The 17,698-nt window shown below is 48.9% G+C and overlaps 1 protein-coding gene across 2 annotated transcripts in view; it reads right to left on the bottom strand.

The window, feature by feature from the left end:
- The window catches only part of LOC117885296 (ephrin type-B receptor 5), a 142,014-nt gene extending 132,300 nt beyond the window's left edge, over positions 1-9,714 (bottom strand). The window contains exon 1 of one of the 2 annotated variants that reach the window (XM_034786589.1): positions 8,688-9,714. The gene's annotated coding sequence lies outside the window, so the exon portion shown is untranslated. The remainder of the gene's footprint in view (positions 1-8,687) is intronic. The other variant, XM_034786590.1, reaches the window with a different exon arrangement.
- Positions 9,715-17,698: the final 7,984 nt, after the last annotated feature.

Genomic DNA, 17,698 nt, shown 5'->3' with positions numbered 1-17,698 from the left:
GTTTGGAGGCTCTCCTGAACCTCGAGTCTGCAGAACATATCCAGGAATCTCATGAAAACAGGTCTCCTTCTGCAAGCCTTTCCTCCACCATCCCAAAAGAAATACTGTGAGAAAGGCCCTCCTTGTGGGGAACTTTGCTTCCAGTTCTAGACACTCTTGGGTTTGTCGAACCCTGCAGACAGCCAGATATGTATGGCCTTAGGCAACCTTCTGTGTCCTGCATAGTGCACCTGGGGTGGGCAGCTGGGTAGATCATGCTTGGCATGCTGGAGGGTTATACTTTGGAAGAGAGGATCAGGTCACTGTTGGGACTTTAAAAAGTTTACAATAACTGGGAGGAGGGTCAGTGTCCCACAACTCATCTTCAAAGTCAAGGGGTTGGGAGGAAAGATTAAAAGATTTTTCCCATCTCTAGTACACATGATTTAATTATGCAATTTACCCACTTTGACTACTTTTCAGGGAGTCAGTGCAGAAAATGGCTAAAACTGGAAACTGCAGACACAGCAAAGGACACATTTACATGGCAAATCTGGAAAAAAGACAAGCTGCAAAATCATAGAAATGTTGGGCTGGAAGTGACCTCGAGAAGTCATCAAGTCCAGCCCCCTGTGCTGTGGCAGGACCAAGTAAACTTAGACCATCCCTGTCAGCTGTTTGTGTCTTACAAACCTCCAATGACAGGGATTCCACAACCTCCCTTGGAAGCCTGTTCCAGATCTTATCTGCCCTTATAGTTAGAAAGTTTTTCCTAATATCTAATCTAAATGTCCCTTGCTGCAGATTAAGCCCATTAGTTCTTGTCCTGCTTTTAGTGGACTTGTAGAACTGATCACTCTCGTCTTTTTAACAGTCATTAACATATTTGACAACTGTTATCAGGTCCCACCTCAGTCTTCTTTTCATAAGACTAAACATGCCCAGTTTTTTTAACCTTTCCTCAGAGATCAGGTTTTCTAAACCTTTTACCATGTTTGTTGCTCTCCTCTGGACTCTCTCCAATTTATCCACAACTTTCCTAAAGAGTGGCACCTAGAAATGGTCATAGTACTCTAGCTGAGGCCTCACCAATCTCAAGTACAGTGAGACAGTTACCTCCTGTGTCATACATACAGCATTCTTGTTAATACAGACCAGAATTATAATAGCAGTCTTCACAACTACAACACATTGGTGACTCATATTTAAGGCTACGTTTTAGTCACGGGTATTTTTAGTAAAAGTCATGGACAGGTCACGGGCAGTAAACAAAAATTCACAGTCTGTGACCTGTCCATGACTTTTACTATATACCCGTGACTAAAACTTGGCGGCGGGGGCTGAGGGAGAGCGGCCTGGGTGCTGGGGGGAGGCGCCTACGAACCCTGCTGGTGCTGGGGTGGCACAGGCGACAGCACACGCCTCGGGACCCCCGCTGGTGCTGTGGGGTGGAGGGGTGGCGGGCCAGCAGGCTCCCTACCTGGCTCCGCACCTCCCTCCCCAGCAGCAGCAGAGTTTGTGTATGGGAGGGGGCAGGCGGCTGGGGCACAGGACTGGGTGAGGCAGGCTCTGGGCAGCATTACCTGGGGGGCTCCCCGGAAGAGGCGACATCCCCCTCACTAAGCTGCTAGGCGGAGGCGTGGCCAAGCAACTCTGCAGCGTGCGCTGCCTCCGCCTGCAGGCATTGCCCCCGCAGCTCCCACCGGCCACGGTTCTTGGCTAATGGGAGCTGCAAATCCAGTACTCTGGGCAGAGGCAGTACGCAGATCTGCCTGGCCATGTCTCCGCCTAGCAGCTAAGCAAGGGGGAGGTCCCCTGCCCCCTCCCACATCCAAACTCTGCTGCTGCTGGAGGAGGCGGGGGGTGGGGAGAGACACAAAAAGGTTATAGAAAGTCATGGAATCCATGATTTCTGTGACCTCCGTGAAAAACTCACAGCCTTACTCATATTCAATTTATGATCAACTATAACCCCCCACCCAGTTCCTTTTCAGCAGTACTACCACCGAGCCAGTTATTCCCCATTTTGTAGATGTGAATTTGTTTTTCTCTCATCACAGAGAACACTTTGCACTCATCTTTATTGAATTTCATCCTGTTGATTACATATCAATTCTCCAATTTGTCAAGGTCATTTAAATTCTAATCCTGTCCACCAAATTGCCTGAAAACACCCCCCCTCACCCCCCATTTTGGTGTCATCCACAAATTTTATAAGAATACTCTCCACTCCATTATCCAAAGTCATTAATGAAAATATTGACTAGTACCAAACCTCGGACTGATCCCTGTGGGACCCCACTAGATGCACCTTTCCAGTTTGACAGTGAACGAGTGATAACTACTTTTTGAGTATAGTCTTTCAACCAGTTGTGCACCTACCTTACAGTAATTTCGTCTAGGCCACATTTCCCTAGTTCGCTTATTAGACTGTCATGTGAGACTGTGTCAAAAGCCTTACTAAAATCAAGATATTTCACATCTATTTCTTCCCCCCATAAACTAGGCCAGTGGCTCTCAAACTTTTTTTTTCGTGGCCCACTTGAAAATTTCTGAGGGTCTCGGCAGACCACTTACTGATTTTTCCAGATGTTGTTTGTACTGTTAGCTAACTATTGTAAAGCGCTTTGGATAAAAGCACTATATAAAAAAACCTTTATAATAATTTTTTTTGTTCTACAAATAAAAGCACACAACTCATATTTCAATATCAGTAGTCTTAACCTTTCTAATGTGATGGATGTGCCCTCTCTCCCACACCGCAGCAGCCCCCAAGCTGGTGCTGGGAAGGAAGGGGGGTCTCTCCCCCACCACAGTAGTCACAGAGCTGAGACTGGGAAGGAGGGCTGTCTCTCCCTGGCAGCCGCAGCCCTGGAGCTGGGGAAAGTCACCTCTTTCTCTGGCCTCTGCAGCCCTGCATGTCCCAAATTCCCCCTACCCCCTCTCACCTACCTCCTATTCCCCCCAAGGCCACCATCTCACCTTACATGTGCGTCTTCTCCAATGTCCAGGCACCTAATTGGAGCCACGCCTGCACGGCTCCACTCATTAGGTGGGTGGCCCTTCATTCTCTCGTGTGTGGCTGCCTAGACATGCACCTTAGAGGGAACTATCTGCAGACCACTTGAATGGAGTTTGCGGACCACTGGTGGTCCACAGACGACAGTTTGAGAACCTCTGCACTAGGCCAATAACCCTGTCAGAGAAGGAAATTAGGCTACCCTGGCTATTTTTTATAACCCTATTATCATCTAGGAGTTTACAAATTAATTGTTTAATAATTTCTTCCATTTCTTGCCAGGTATTCAAGTTAGGCTGGCTGATCTATAATTCTCCAAGTCCTCTTTGTTCACCTTTTTTAAAAATAGTTACTATGTTTGTCCTTCCCCAGTTCTCTGGGACCTCACCCTTCCTCCATGAATTCTCAAAGATAATTGCTAATGATTGAGATTGCTTCGGCTAATTCCATAAGTGCCCTAGGATGAATTTCATCAGGCCTGCCAACTTGAATACATCTAACTCAGGGGTGGCCAACCTGTGGCTCCGGAGCAACATGCGGCTCTTCAGAAGTTAATATGCGGCTCCTTGTATAGGCACCGACTCCGGGGCTGGAGCTACACGTGCCAACTTTCCAATGTACCGGGGGGTGCTCACTGCTCAATCCCTGGCTCTGCCACAGGCCCTGCCCCCACTCCACCCCTTCCCACCTCCTCCCCTGAGCCTGCCGTGCCCTCGCTCCTCCCTCCCCCACCAGCCTCCTGCACACCACGAAACAGCTGAATGGGAAGTGGGGGAGGGAGAGGGAGGCGCTGATCAGCGGGGCTGCCAGGTGTGGGAGGCGCTGGGAGCGGGGGTGGGAGGGGCTGATGACAAATTACTGTGGCTCTTTGGCAATGTACATTGGTAAATTCTGGCTCCTTCCCAGGCTCAGGTTGGCCATCCTGATCTAACTTATCTAAATATTCTTTAACCTGTTCTTTCCCTATTTTGGTTTGCATTGCTTCTTCCTTGTTGTTAAAATTAATTCTGTTGAGTATCTGGTCACTATTAACTTTTTTATTGAAGACTGAAGCAAAATAGGCATTAAACACTTCAGCCTTCTTGATGTCATCAGTTATTAGCTCTCCTTCCCTGCTAAGAAGACATAAACTTTCTTTTACTCCTAATGTCTTTAAAGAACCTCTTCTTATTGCCTTTTATGTCCTTTGCTAGGTGTAACTCATATTTTACCTTAGCCTTTCTGATTTTGTCTCTACATGCTTGTGCTATTCTTTTGTACTCCTCCTTAGCAATTAGTCCATGTTTCCACAGGTTATGTCTGTTTGAACACACAGGTCTGGGCAAATGGGAATTTTCAGCCCATTATAAACCCAGCACTTAAAGGTCAATGTTTCATGTACAAGCACATGGCTTTCAGAGGGTGCACTGTTTCCAGAATATCAGGCATCTTCCCCTTCTCCCTGGCCAACTCTCTTATTCTCCCCCCTGAGCTGTGTGTGCCTGAATGAGTAATCATTAGCTCACAGTCACATCCAATCCCAATTTCCTTTGCAGTTGAGCGTTGAGCTCAGAATGCACCGAAGCCTAGAGCCCTGGAAGTTTGAAACTTGTGATTGTAAGAGGTTGGATCCCAAATGTGCTATTTGTTTCAGAAGCTGGTCTCCAAGTATAGGTGCCAATTCCGTGGGTGCTCCGGGACTGGAGCTCCCACGGGAAAAAATGTTGAGTGCTGAGCACCCACCAGCAGCCCCTCCATCAGCTCCTTCCCGTCCCGGCATTCCTGCTGATCAGCCCCTTCCCCACCAGTGCCGCCAGCCCGCTGTGGATCAGCTGTTCCGCAGTGTGCAGGAGGCGCTGGGGGAGGGGAGGGGGAGCAATGGGGCGGGAAGAAGCAGGGGCAGGAAGGGGCAGGGTGGAGGCTTGGGGGGGCATGGGCGGGAATAGGCTGGGCAGGAGTGGGGAAGGGATGGAGTGGGGGTGGGGCCTGGGACAGAGCTGGGGGTCGAACACCCCCCCGGCACATTAGAAAGTCAGCGCCTCTGTCTTCAAGCACCTCTCAGGTGGTGTATACCTGGGAAAGAGAGGGGTCTTTTTCCCAGGTTCCCAAGTGGCTCCCAGCTGACTTCGTAGAGGCATAGGTGCATTTCCTGCAAACACAGCACCAGTGCCTCCATTAAGTGCATGCTTCTTTAAGAGCAGATGTAGTAAGAGTACATTTAAAAGAGTACACAATTTGTGAAGTCACAGGAATATTGGTTGTAAGCACTGTATGCGTGCCACTGGGAAGACACCACTAATGCATTTTATTTTTTTCTTAATTACAAACAACATATAGTGCATCTCAACTCTGAAAAGTGATATTGTGCAAATGGCCTCTGACTCAGCAGACTTGCTCCTTATGCATATTCAGAGCCAGAGAGACTGATTTTAGTGATTAAAATAAGATTTGCCTGTCTTTTACTTCTATTCACCCTATGGAATCAGTACAGCTCAGAGATAGGGAGCTGAACTTCATTTTTTCTTGTGCCTCATCTACAGGTGCGCTTACTAAACTCCAAAAAGTTACATTTGTGCACAGTCATTGAAGGTCATGAGATTGCACAGGTGTCAATGAGAGTAAATATGAAGGCATTGGGGTGACATAGATGTAAATGTGCAAAAGTTCTGTTAGTAGTAATGAGATGAGAGTTGGAAAAAGCCCAGCTTGACTTTCAGAGCTGAGCTGAGTTTGTGGGACTGGCAGTTAAAAAAACAATCTTTAAAATACATGATTACTGTAAGATGATACAAAGCTTTCTGACAAAATAGAGCAAGAGGTTTTTCTTTTTTATAATGGTAAGATACAATAGTAATATGACATTGAAGCAGGAAGAGAAGGGAAAAAGAGAAAGATGGGGTGGGTGGCAAGGAAAAGACATAAATAAGAACAAAGTACAGAGGTTAAGTTCATCAACTCCCTCCTAGGTTTTGTTTTAGGTGAGCATTCCACTTTGCACATTCTTTTTGTTTGTTTTTCTGTAAAATCTATTTAAGTGTAAGCTGAGCCCATTTGTTCTGGAATTGTTGATGGATGATAAACATGGAGCCCCATGATGCCATTTATACACAAGCTTTGCAAAACAGAATTGCATTGTAAGGCAGCAGCTAAAAATCACAAAAAGACAAGCAATGAAAAAGTTAGGGTTCCCTCAAGCAACATTAACTTTGCCACACTGATTATATGTAATATATTTTATTTCTTTTTCTTCTGCACGTGTATGTTATTGTTTGTGTTAAATATACATCATAAAATACGCACATGGCCAAGCTATTCGTGCTGGGGGAACTTTAAAATCAGTCAGGAGAAGCAAAAATTAACTCCACCACCATAACTGTCATTAATAGTGTTTTTGTTTTAAAACAATAAATGGGCAGGGAGGGGTGTTATGGGTGCATTCCCCTGCTCCCCCAAGGCATTGGAGCGGGAAAATGGTGGAGCGTGCATATAGAGGGGATTCATGTCTCAATAGGAGCAGACACAGGGAGGGGAGCATTCCTGAAGCCAGGTGTCCCACAAAGCAGCAGTGTGCATGGGCATCCCATCACAAAGCAGGTGTCTCAGGAAGCCTATCAGAGGGAAGTGTGCATAGGGTGGGTGTAGTATCTCCCAGATGGAAGCATGCATGGTGAAGATGAGTATCTCAGGGGAGAAGACATGCAGAGGGGCAGGAGATGCACCTGCAAGAGTCAGTCACATTGCTCAGAGAAGGGGAAGAGGTGTGTGTCTTGGGGGGAGGCGAACATACATGATGGACATAAGGAAGTTGATCATTCATGGGTTGAGGGAGCAGGTATCTTTGTTATGGGCATATACAGCAGCTTGTGGGACAGTGACACACATTGGGGGGGAGGGTGCTGCAGCTGTGCCACTGTAGTGTTGTAATGTAGACACTTGCTACAGCAATAGAAGGAGTTTTTCCATCACTGTAGTTAATCCACCCTCTTGAGATGTGGTAGAAAGATTGAGGGAAAAAGCCTTCCATCAACTTAGCAGGTCTATACTGGGGCTTAAGTCGGCTTAACTAAGTGTCTCAGTGGTGTGAATTTTTCACTCCACTAGTGAACAACTAGTTCAACCTATATTTTAGGTGCAGACCAGGCCAACATTGCTCCAGCACTCAGAGCAAAGAGGCAACAGTCCCTCTTGATAAGGCTCCACTGCTCAGAGTGAGGCGACGATACTTTGCCCAGTATTAAGGCACCTCACACACATACAGTCCTGGACACCCCATTGCCAGAAAGATGGCGACAAACTGGAAGGAATTCGGAGAACAGTGAGCAAAATTATTACGGGGCTGGAGAGAGGGATTGACTTATGAGGAGAGATTAACAAATCTAACCCACCTAAAGGAGTGTGGGTGGTGGGGGAACGGGGGCAGGGATATAACTGCCTCCAGGTATCTAAGGGCTACCAACACCCAGAGGAATTGTTTACAGAAATACAAGGGGTTGAAACTATGGGATGAATTTTAAGCCACAGTGATATTTTCAGGCTGGAGCTAAGGAAACATGTGAGAGCAAAGATTGATTAGACTGTGGAATAGTCTCCCCAAGGGAAGCCTTGGCAGGAGAATAGATAGGAGGGTACAATCCTGCAGTGGCAGTGGGGGGAGGGGGAGGAGAGGGAGATGGATTAGCTGTGTTCTAACAGAGCTTTCCAGATCTAGTTTCTAGGATTCTGATAAGGACCCCACTACAGTGAGGAGGGAGGGAGCTTCCCCTTTATTCCCAGCTGAGGTGTCAGGCCTGCTTGGGTATGGGGAGAAGAGGCAGTGCCAGGCTAAGCAGCAGTAGGAGACATGGCTGGAGGCAACTCCCCCATCACCACTGCCTTCTGTGTTAGTAATCCAGTTTGCTATTTGCATTTGGTCTCTCCCTCCCCACCCCCAGCAGAATAATTAATGAGTAATAGGGCTATTGAGGGATTCCCCTCTTGGGGCACTCTTTCCCTCACTATCTTTCATCTTCTGTCCATGTAGCTGGGGGAGAGGGCAAGAGCTCTCCTCCTCAACCAAGGGAGACAGGTATAGGAGGTGAGACTTTGAATGAAGTTAGATCATTTCACTGGGACCATAGAGTAAATGTGAGGTTAGCTGTCACAACCCACACATTGACACAGATTTTGTCAGTTTGGGTATATGAATTTCCACCATCCTCAGGAAGTAGGTTAATTTTAACCCCTACCCTGCCCCTCCTTCCCCCACAAACACACATATACCCTGCATGTCCCACTGCAGGCACATTAAACAACCTAAACACACAAGGGCCAAAGGCATTCCTAGTGTAATTCCATCAACTTCGGCAGTTACACCGAGGGTAAATCTGCTCCACATATTTCTCCCTGCTTCAGGAAAAGAAAAGGCATCACTTAGCAGATGCTCTTGAAAGAGCTACAGAGAGAAGAAAAATAGCCAGAAACAAGCAAACCGAGCCATGCATGTGGGAGCAATATCTGCTTGTGCTTGTAATATCCATGAGCCCAGCTGTGCAGCAGCAAAACCATGACCTGATTTCATACAGCTCATCTCTCCCCACTCTGCTTGCATATAGCATCTGAAAGAAGAGGGAAGTCTGGACACCCCCTTCCAGCCCCACTAACACAGGTTTTTAAACAGCACAAACCCCCTTTCCCATAAAAAAGGAGTTGGAATGTCACTCAGAAAAAGTACCTGGTTTGCTTCTCTCTCTCCCCTAGGATCTCACAACAGAGAACCGAGGATGTTCTGGATGATGGCTCCCTCTCAGATCTCTTCTGATGGGATCACAACGTCTTTACTCTGTGATCTCTCTCTCTCTCCCTCCTGTGTTCTCCCTTCTCCTCCTGGTATACGGTGATATCTCTTTCTCCCTCTCTCTTTCTCTGCAGTCTAGTCTGCAGGGATCCTAATAATATTCCTCTTTACTTTGATCTTTCTAGGGTCATTCAGGAAGCTTTCTCAGGGACCTTTTCTGCTAGAATTATGCCAATCTATCTCATAGCATCAGAAAAGTTAAAACACTAAGAATGTAGGTCTCATCTAGTCCATCTCCTTGGGGCCAGTGCAGGACTGTTACTTACTGTACATTGACTAGTGCTTTGTCTTCTTAGGCTTGGTGGTCGCTTTCTGCCTAGAATCTCTCTGTTACTGGGATTGATTTTTTCATAGGATCTCTTGCTTGGAAGACTCCTCTTATGGGGCTCTCTTTTTTTGCTAGGCTCTCACTCCCACTTACTGGGACCTTTCTCCCGATCCCTTTCTTCTTCTGATCTCTTCTTGGAATTTCCCTCGTGCTGGGATTTCTCTCGCTCTACCACTTACTACGATCTCTCGCTCTCCCTTGATTTGGGAGCTCTTTCTCTCCCTTGTTTTGGCTCTTCCCCAGGGTGGGATCTCTCGCTCTCCCTTGCTAGGATTTCTCCCAGTATCTCTCTCCCTTGAGCTGCCTGTCTCCCTTGCTGGGGTCTCTCTCCCTTCAGCCCCCTGCTCCTCCTCTCCCCCTGCAGAGGCCCGGCTCAGCTCCCGAGGTTCCGTGCAGTGCGCAGGGGGCTCTGTATGGCTGCAGGACCCCCCGCCCCGGAGCAGCAGCTCCCGCTACTGCTGCAGCCGCTGCTTTCCCCCGCCAGATCCCCAAACCCAGCCGCCGCGGCTCCTTCCCTCTCCACTCCACCGGCAGAGGCAAGAGCGTCAGCAGCTCCCAAGCTGCCGGAGGCGGAGCTCCGCGCGGGGGCCAGTCCCCCGCTCACACTCCCTTGTCCCTGTGGGGTGGAGCTCGGCGCTCGGGCTCCCCTCTGCCCACGCGGTGGGGCGGGGGCGGAGCTCCGCGCTGGGGCCGTCTCCTTTCTACTCACGCTCCTCCCAGCTCCTCCCGGGCAGGCTGGGGTCCCCTCGTCCTTCCAATGCCCTGGACTCAGCGCTCCGGGCTGGGGCTCCCCTCTGGCTGGGGGCGGGAATCAGAGCTGCTGCAGGCTGGGTCCAGCCACCCTGCCGCACAGCTCTGCCTTGGGCATTTCTCTCGTGTGTCACCGAGGCCTGGGTGCTCCCGTGACCTGGGTGCCGAGAAGTGCTGCAGCTCACTGCAAAACCTGCGCCCCAGTTCTGGGCCCAGCCCTGCCCAGAACCGCCCAGAGGGAGCCCAGCTCCCAACGCAAGCGAGGTCGTCCACAAGACACTGACCCCTCACCTGACAGGGATTAGTCCGCAGAGGTGTGGAATCAAGAGCAGGGCGGAACCCAAGAGCTGCACATGCTGCTCTGGCAAAGCAAAGCAGATTGTTCAGAAAAGTGACAGCAGCGACCCACCGCTACCAGCAGAATTTGCACTTTGGTGGGAGGAGGAGATATAAGAAATCTCCAACCCCGTGGGCTCCATGCCGAACTTTGTGGTACCTGTTGTGGATAGCAGGAAAATGGCAGACATAGTGCAAGGCACTCCCCCTTAGTTGGGGGCGGCACAGGCAAGGGGCCAGCAAACTCAGGCCACACCTGAGTACTGGGGACAACAAATGAAAAAACAGGGACAGTGAAGTTCATAGGGCAAAAGTCAAGTAGCCAAAATGGGCCAGCGCCCACTGCTCCTCAAAAGTTTCCAAGGAGTCAGTGAACACTGCAGGGAACAGAAATGGGTCCCACACCTATTGAGTTCCTGGGGGAAAGGGTGGGCACAAGCTAGGCCACATCTAAAGATCCCTTCCCCTGCTCAAGTACAGTAAATTTGTGGGACAACAAACAAAAAAACCAGGGATGGATGTGAGGGCCATGGGTTCAAAAGCATAGAATCCCAGGGTTGGAAGGGACCTCAGGAGATCATCTAGTCCAACCCTCTGCTCAAAGCAGGATCAATCCCCAAACAGATTTTTGCCCCAAATCCCTAAATGGCCCCCTCAAGAATTGAACTCACAACCTGGGTTTAGCAAGCTAATGCTCAAACCACTGAGCTATCCCTCCCCCTGAAGCAGGGATCCCCAGGGGGGGTGACACCAAGCAGAGAACTCCAGACAGCACCCACTGCTCCTCGAAGGTAACCAGGGAGCCAGAGGACACGACCTAGAGAAACTCTGCCTGGAGATGTGACTTAAGGAAGGAGCAGAAATAGGCCTCACAGTTGCAGAGCAACTCCCTCAACCCCATCCAACTTCCTCCTCCTGACATGATGGATAGCCATCATGGCCAGTGCCAGGAAGAAGTGGATGAGGAGATCCTGCGACTTTGTGAAGCCACAGATGGAGTGAGAGGATTAGGTAGTGCAGGAAAAGTGCAGCCAGAACTTCTATAAGCGGTCTGTAGGAGCTGGAATCGGGAGGGTGCTAAAGGAGCTGACGGATGTGATTGCAGAGCCATTCGCCATTATCTTTGAAAACTCATGGCGATTGGGGAAGGTCCCGGATGACTGGGAAAAGGCTAACGTAGTGCCCATCTTTAAAAAAGGGAAGAAGGAGGATCTGGGAAACTACAGGCCAGTCAGCCTCACCTCAGTCCCTGGAAAAATCATGGAGCAGGTCCTCAAGGAATCAATTTTGAAACACTTAGAGGAGAGTAAAGTGATCAGGAACAGTCAGCATGGATTCACCAAGGCAAGTCATGCCTGACTAACCTAATTGCCTTCTGTGATGAGATAACTGTCTCTGTGGATGAGGGGAAAGTAGTAGATGTGTTATTCCTTGACTTTAGCAAAGCTTTTGATACAGTCTCCCACAGTATTCTTGCCAGCAAGTTAAAGAAGTATGGGCTGGATGAATATACTATAAGGTGCATAGGCGCAACTCCGTGGGTGCCCTGGGGCTGGAGCACCCACGGGGAAAAATTGGTGGGTTCTCTGCACCCACCGGCAGTTCCCGCCCCAGCTCACCTCTGCTCCGCCTCCTCCCCTGAGCGCGCCACGGCTCCGCTTCTCTCCCCTCCCTCCCAGTGCTTCCCGCTGCGAAACAGCTGATTCGCTCGGGGAAGAGGCGAGGCCGGGGCAGAGATTTGGGGAAGGGGTCCAATAGGTGCAGGGAGGAGGCAGAGTTTGGGCGGGTTCTTTGGGGAAGGGGTTGGGAGGGGGGCGGGGCCGGGGGCGAGCACCCACCAGCACCTGCAAAAGTTGGCGCCTATGATAAGGTGGATAGAAAACTGGCTAGATCATTGGGCTCAACGGGTAGTGATCAATGGCTTGATGTCTAGTTGGCAGCTGGTATCAAGCGGAGTGTCCCAAGGGTTGGTCCTGGGGCTGATTTTGTTCAATATCTTCATTAATGATCTGGAGGATGGCATGGACTGCACCCTCAGCAAGTTTGCAGATGACACTAAACTGGGAGGAGCGGTAGATACCCTGGAGGGTAGGGATAGCATACAGAGGGACCTAGACAAATTAGAGGATTGGGCCAAAAGAAATCTGTTGAGGTTCAACAAGGACACTTAGGATGGAAGAATCCCATGCACTGCTACAGACTAGGGACCGAATGGCTATGCCGCAGTTCTGCAGAAAGGGGGAGGAGCGACGGCATAATGCGCTGTGGGAGGGAGCGGAACTGGGCATGGAAGAGGCTGGGCAGAGCGGGGGTGAGAAGAAGCAGGGCAGGGGGGGCACTGGGGGACGGGGTAGAGTGGGGACAGGGACAGGGTGGAGCCGGAGGGAGCCCCTGTCAGCAGATTAGAAACTGGGCCTATGGTTAGTGGAAAGGGGTAAAACTTAGATGTGCCTCCTCCTAAAGCCCAGGTGCCAGCCATTGAAGGAGAATCTTCCTTTGCTGCTAGCAATGTAAGGCCTATGATGCACAGTTAAGCAGTTATGATTCTCTCCAGAACAAGGCTCTGATATAAATATACAAACATACACACACACACTTAGCCAGCCCACCACAATATATATGATTCAGAGGCTATTTAAAAAAGGGGCTATCTGTAGACATGGCCACAGGTCTGACTGCAAGGTACTCTGAAAAGTTTGCTGCACTTTTCCACACACAGTGGCCCTTCCTGCAGATTGTGCTGTAAGTTTAGCAGTGCACAGTTGTTTACACCTTGCCCAAAAGCATAGCCAGTTTCTTAATCCCCCCAGTGGGGGTTTCTAGCCACAGCCCCTGATTACTACAAACCTTTCCCCCCCTCCTTATGACTAGATGGATACATATTAATTAGGGGCCTGATCCTGAGAGATGCTGAGCACCTGCTGAGCTCTTGCAGCTGCTATTAACTTCAGTGAAAGTTTTAGGTACTCAGCCTTTCTTAGCACCAGGCCCTTACTCAGCTCAGTTCTGTAGTAAATTTTTTCACGTCTTTCCCTTTTCTGCCCCCTTTTACTACAAAGGGGAGCATCTGGCCTATAGTGAGGAGCAGCGAGACTCTACCACGCCATTGCGGGTGGAGAAGAGAAGAAGTAGCTGCTTTGTTGGATGGGCATGGGAATACTTTCTCCCCGCTGAGCTAATGGAACAGTCCCCCTCCCCAGCTCTGTCCTCCTCCTGCTCCAGTGAAAGCCAAGGCTGAAAGAGCTGCTACTCTGAATGAAGAAGTTTGGGCAAAGTTCCTGTGTCACAGACACATACACGCATATGCAACATCCAGACCTGCTGTTTCAAATCTCTCTTGCTGGTGGGGTGGGGGTGGAGACTCCCTCAGTTGGGATTTCTTTCAAGGAGGTGTTTAAATTCTCACCCTCCGCGGGATTCTGCTGCGTGTGCAGTTCAAGCGGGCTTTTAAAATATTTTCCACCTTCTGAAATCTCCTCTCTCCCCCAAGTCAGACTGTCACATCTCAAGGCACAGCCCTGACGTGCACATGGAGTGTTGCACCCATTCACAGCCATGACACAGAAACAAACACATCAGACAGAAACATATACACAAATGCACTCAGTCTCAGACCAGTGTGTAAGGGCCTAATCCTACTTCCAGTGAGGTCAGTGGCAAAGCTCTTACATTTAATAGAAGGATCAAGCCCTAAGTATTTGTGTGTAACATGCACAACGAAACAGATACACCAACTTACATATACACATACTATACTATAGACACACAGTCATACTATAGACACACAGACTCACACATAGTAGAGTGACACACAAATATGTACAGAGACGCATAGACATCCTAATATATGACACAAAAGAAAAAGGTGTGTTCTGAAAACAAAAGACTGAATAGCAAAGCATAATCCAGCTCATAAATCCCCTCTCTGTGTGGAACATGTTGGGTCCCGAAGAGAAAAGAGCTGGAATGTGCAGGGCAGACCACACAAACCAGAGAGACAAAACCACCCATGAGAGAGAAGCAAAGGAGGCCAGGAAGGGAGGGGTGAGTCAGACAAGGGGAATGGAGCTTCACAGGAGAAAGGGGAGGTGCGGTGGGAGAGGGAGGCAAAGAGAAAAAGACACACACACAGCGAAAGAACAAGAGAGAGAGAGAGAGAGAATAAGTCTGAAAAAAAGAATGTGAGTGTAGAGGTAGAAGAGGGGGTCAGGTAGGAAGCCAATGAATGGGGTAGGAGGTACGGAAAAGAATCAGAAGGGAACTATTTGTTACACACTGGGGGCCATATTTAGCCATCAGTCTCAAAGTAGAATTCCTAATTGATTTCAGTGGGGAGTTCTGCTTCAAAATTATAGAATCATAGAATATCAGAGTTAGAAGGGACCTCAGGAGGTCATATAGTTCAACCCCTGCTCAAAGCAGGACCAATCCCCAACTAAATCATCCCAGCCAGGGCTTTGTCAAGCCTGACCTTAAAAACCTCTAAGGATGGAGATTCCACCACTTCCCTAGTAACCCATTCCAGTGCTTCACCATCCTTCAGAACATTGCTCCAGAAATCTAAATTAGCACATTTTTTTGACCCAGTTCTGAGAAAAATCCCACAAAAGCAGCTAAATAGCTGTGAGTTAGCAACACTGGTTATCACATATTTCTAGTGCATTTCAAATATTTTGGCTGTGATTTTTGCCATTGATTATACTCATGGGATTAGTTTGGCTATGTCTACACTACGGACCTTATAGCGGCACAGCTGTACCGCTGCATCTGTGCCACTGTACGGTCTCCTGTGTAGCCGCTCTATGTCAGAGGAAGAGAGCTCTCTCACCGGCATAATTAAACCATCCTCAACGAGCGGCACTAGCTACATCAGAAGGAGAATGTCTCTCACTGACACAGCACTGTCCACACCGGCACTTTTGTCAGTTAAACTTATTTCGGTCAGGGTGTGTGTTTTTTTCCACACCCTGACTGACAAAAGTTTTGCCGACAAAAGTGCTAGTGTAGACAAAGCCTTCTTTTTCTCTCTGATACATAGGGGAGACCCCTGGCACAGCGAGTGGAGTCCTGGGGAAGATGGAAACCATTGAAGATCACAGATGAGATCTTGGGAAAGCTGTAGCTAGCCAGAAGAAGTGAGGGCTTGTCTACACTGCAACGTTGTCAACAAAACTTTTGTCTTTCACGGGTACTTAAAAAAGCTCCCCCGCGAAAGACAAAAGTTTTGCCGACGCAAATGGCAGTGTGAACTTGGCTTTGTCGGCAGGAGTGCTCTCCTGCTGACAAAGCTACTGCCGCTCGCGGAGCTGGAAGTATTTTGTTGGCAAAAGTGCCGAGAAAATACTGATAGAGAGTGTTTACACACGCTGACTTTTAGCGACAAGGCTGTGTCGACACAGCCTTGTCGCTAAAAGCTGCATAATGTAGACAAGCCCTGAGAGGATGAAAAGGTGAATATAAAGCCAGTGATGGTGCTGGAGGATGAAATGGTCCTGCTTCCCAGAGAGGCACTGTGCAGTTTGCCTGCAGCATTCTACACTGGCCAGTCAGCATTTGTAGCGGGTGGGACTCAATACTGTCCAGTTATGTGCTTTGCTTTTCTAGCTGCATCCTGAGCTGCAAGATTTTCCACCAGCAATGAGACTTCTTCTGGGCTTCAGCCAAACCCTGTAGGGCGGGGGATGTTCCTGCTTCAGCATTGCTGTGGTCTGGCTCAACTCATTGGTCTCTCTCAGCCCTCATTAACTTCTCCTCGGAGCGCCAGGGTTCCTGTTGTGTCTTTTGCCACATGGGTCTCCACCTTGCAGGGAACAAACACAAACCAGACAGGGAAAAATCAGCACCCAGCAAAGAGGCATGTGTCTATCTTTATTATTGCTATTTATAACGTGTACCATGCCCAAAGATATGTGGGGATAGCCCTAGGATTAGCTAGACAGGTCCCTGCCCATAGGAGCTTAAAGTCCACTATCTTATATAGCTATCCACTTTCCATCAGTCTGTCTATCTATTTTATTCAGTCCTATCATTCCATCTATCTATTGGTCAATCTATATAATCAAGGCATTTATAATACACTCAGCATCACAGTATTCCAGCCCCACTTCTCACATAAGTAATGCCCAGGAGGAATACCAGTCATTTAAGTTCTGGACCAGGATTTGAGGAAAACCCAAGCAGAGAGGCTGCGGCCTGTAAAATCCATGCCGGGTTTTACAGCAGGCCTAGTTCCATGCTGGGACTGGGCACTTTTGGAAGTATTTAGTCAATTCTGTGCAGACCTTCAGCCCAGCTGGGCGTGTTCAATAACAGCTGCTGGCTCTTTACCTGAATGCCCAGACGTAGTGGATTAATTTAAAGCTCCCAGGAACATGAGACACCACAGGGATGCTGCAGCTGCAAAGGGAAAAGAGGGAATAACTCCTGTGAGTCCTACAGATCTGGCTCCCTAACTCAGCTCAGGAACAGAAGAAACCTGCAGCCCTGAGAAGTGGAGAGATGAACGTGTGTCCTGTACAGAGTAAATCCTTAGAAACTTGAGGATACATACATTTATCCATGTGGTCCCATCCCCCAGTGCCTAAACCCCCTCCTTGTTACTTAACCTTCCTAAATTCCTCAAGATCCCCAAATTCCCTCTCAGTGGCTCAACCATCTGCACAGGGCCACCCGAGGGGGGGGTGGCAAGTGGGGCAATTTTCCCCAGGCCCCGGGCGCCGCAGGGGCCCCCATGAGAATATACTATTCTATAGTATTGCAGCTTTCTTTTATAGAAGGGGCCCCTAAAATTGCTTTGCCCCAGGCCCCCTGAATCCTCTGGGTGGCCCTGCATCTGCAAGCCGCCTTTGCCCCACCTCCTCCCTGTTGATGAACACGTCTACAGCCCCAAGATTTCCCCAACCCAGCCTCCCACTCCTAGCTATCGAACTGTCCAGTCCTCCCTCCAAATGAGCTTTCCCTCCTAGTGTCTAAGAAATATGGAGTCCCCTCTAACAATCAGTCCCTCTCCCCCCATCAGTTGCTAAACCTTCCCTTTAAAATGCCCTGCCTCCAAACACTCCTCATGGCAAATTAAGTACGGTGATCCAATCCCACCTGCCAAACCCCATCAAGTGCCCAGAACTCCCTCCATTTGTCAGTCGGTCAGCCCTGCTATCCCTGACAAATACTCAGATCCCCATTCTAATCTCACTCACCTCCCGAGTGTTCTCTCCATGAAATTATGTTGCCTACTAAGGATTACATATCTGGCACCTGTAGGTCCTGCTGGATCTCTGAACACCTAGAGCCACTAAAGCCAGGTCTATACTATGGACTTTTGCCAGCATAGCTGTGTCAGTCAGGGGCATGAGGAGGAGTGATATCCAACCGAGAGCTGTCTTATCAAAGCTGCATCTTTGCCGATATATCTTATTTTGCTTGGGTGGCTGGAATAAACTATGCTGGCAAAACAATCTAAGCTGTGTCCACACAA

Source organism: Trachemys scripta, chromosome 1 (genome assembly GCF_013100865.1).
Source record: "Trachemys scripta elegans isolate TJP31775 chromosome 1, CAS_Tse_1.0, whole genome shotgun sequence".
Classification (NCBI taxonomy): domain Eukaryota; kingdom Metazoa; phylum Chordata; order Testudines; family Emydidae; genus Trachemys; species Trachemys scripta.
Note: the sequence above shows the minus strand (reverse complement) of the source record. Positions and strands in the feature narration are given on the sequence as shown.